The 2,260-nt window shown below is 42.9% G+C and overlaps 1 pseudogene; it reads left to right on the top strand.

Annotated features, from left to right (window-relative positions):
- The first annotated feature begins 287 nt into the window (after positions 1-287).
- Positions 288-702, top strand: LOC129067206 (histone H3.3A-like; annotated as a pseudogene).
- Positions 703-2,260: the final 1,558 nt, after the last annotated feature.

Raw genomic sequence — 2,260 nt, 5'->3', positions numbered from 1 at the left:
TACGTAGAATATCGAGTTAATGCAGCTGGTGACTGGACCTCTGGGTCAGTGACGCAGACAGTCTAACTGTAGGCCCCACAAGGGCCTGGGCACCTCAGCCCTTAGAGCAAAACGCAGAGCGACAGGAGCAAGCAGCAGCCTTGTAACAACTTGTACAGGAACTAAGTGCTAACGCTGGTTAAAAAAAACAAATTCTGGCCGCCGTCGCTCTCTAATGCCAGTGCCTCCTCCAGCTCGCCAAGCTCCAGCCAAAGGAGAAGAGGGGTAAGTAAAGAGGTCTCTGTACCATGGCTCCTACAAAGCAAACTGCCCTCAAATCGACCGGTGGTAAAGCACCGAGGAAGCAACTGGCTACCAAAGCCGCTCGCAAGAGTGCACCCTCTACCAGAGGGGTGAAACCTCATCGTTACAGGCCTGGTACTGTGGCACTTCGTGAAATTAGACGTTATCAGAAGTCCCCTGAACTTCTGATTCACAAACTTTCCTTCCAGCGTCTGGTGCGAGAAATTGCTCAGGACTTCAAAACAAATCTGCGCTTCCAGAGTGCAGCTATTGGTGCTTTGCAGGAGGTGCTTTGCAAGTGAAGCCTATCTGTTTGGCCTTTTTGAAGACACCAACCTGTGTGCTATCCATGCCAAACGTGTAATAATTATGCCAAAAGACATCCAGCTAGCACGCCGCATACGTGGAGACCGTGCTTAAGAATCCACTATGATGGGAAACATTTCATTCTTTAATAAAAAAAAAAAATTCTCTTCTTCCTGTTATTGGTAGTTCTGAATGTTATGTTTTTTTCCCCCATGGGGTCAAAAAGTACCTAAGTATATGATTGCAAGTGGAAAATAGGGGACAGAAATCAGGTATTGGCAGTTTTTCCATTTTCATTTGTATGTGAATTTTTTTAATACAAATGCGGGGATATAAAGCATTAATGCAAGTCGAGATGTTTCAGTGAACAAGCTTCAAGCAGTTCAACTTTATAACAATATAAATAAACCTGTTAAATTTTTCAGGCCAATGCCAGCATTTGTATTTTTTTAAAACAAGTAAATTTCTTATTGATGGCAAAAAACAAACAAAAAAAAACACAACATATTCTTTTTTTCCCCCCAGTTTTATGGAGAAACACTTACCATATAATATTGTGTTAATTGAAGGTGTAGAACATAATCATTTGATATACGTGTATCAAAATGATCAGCATAATATATTTACTTAGCACCACTCACCATAAATAGTTACACACTTTTTTCTTATGGTGAGAACTTTTAAGATGTACTCCTTTACCAACCTTTCAAATATACAACACACTATTGTAGTCACTATGCTGTACAGTACATTTTCAGGACTTATTTATCTTATAACTGGATATTTGCACTTTTTAAAACCTTCACCTATTTCCCCCACCTCACCCCCACCCCACCCTCATCTCTGGAAACCACCCATCTGTTCTTTGTTTCTGTGATTTCAATTTTTTCAATTTTATTTATTTATTTTTAGAGAGAAGGGAATGGAGGGAGAAGGAGAGAGAAACATCAGTGTGTGGTTGCCTCTTGCGCACCCCCAACTGGGGACCTGGCCCACAACCCAGACATGTGCCCTGACTGGGAATCAACTGCCAGCCCTTTGGTTCGCAGGCCAGGACTCAATCCACTGAGCCACACCAGCCAAGGCTGTGATTTGATTTTTAGATTCCACATGTAAGTGCAATTATACAGTATTTACCTTAAGAACATGTATTCTTTATCCTGGCTTATAGCCTAGTATTTATTCCATGCTAGTCAATGCTTCTGAAGGACATTTCTGGAATTCCTCACTTTCAGAGTAAAGAGAGTGGCTACAGAATGAATTCATAAAAGAAAACCCCAGCTGTTAAATTCATTAATAAAAACAGAAATGTATTTTTAGAGAGAAAAGCACAAGCATTCAACTAGACTTACAATTTCCAAATATAAATCTCCAACTCTGACCCCTGTGCATCTTCTGGGCACTTCTGTCCACGTGGATCCCCAGTGCTGGGACCCTAGCAATTTCCCAGCCAGGCCTCACAGCACTCTGGGCAGCCAAGGCGCTCCAGTTGCTAAACTGTGTCTCTCCCCTGCCCCGATCACACTGTGCACCGAGCCTTTTTGTTAGGGCTACTCAAGACAGGGCTGGACCAGCCTCGGGAGGATTTCCTTTCTGTCTGAACACAAATGGAGGCAGAAGTCCTTCTCTTGCTGGGCTCACGCACATTCCTCCCCCTTGGATTCATGCCTGA

The sequence above is a fragment of the Pteronotus mesoamericanus genome, unplaced genomic scaffold, assembly GCF_021234165.1.
Source record: "Pteronotus mesoamericanus isolate MK-2021 breed Mesoamerican mustached bat unplaced genomic scaffold, CSHL_Meso_final contig_20, whole genome shotgun sequence".
NCBI classification, from domain to species: Eukaryota; Metazoa; Chordata; class Mammalia; order Chiroptera; family Mormoopidae; genus Pteronotus; species Pteronotus mesoamericanus.
Note: the sequence above shows the minus strand (reverse complement) of the source record. Positions and strands in the feature narration are given on the sequence as shown.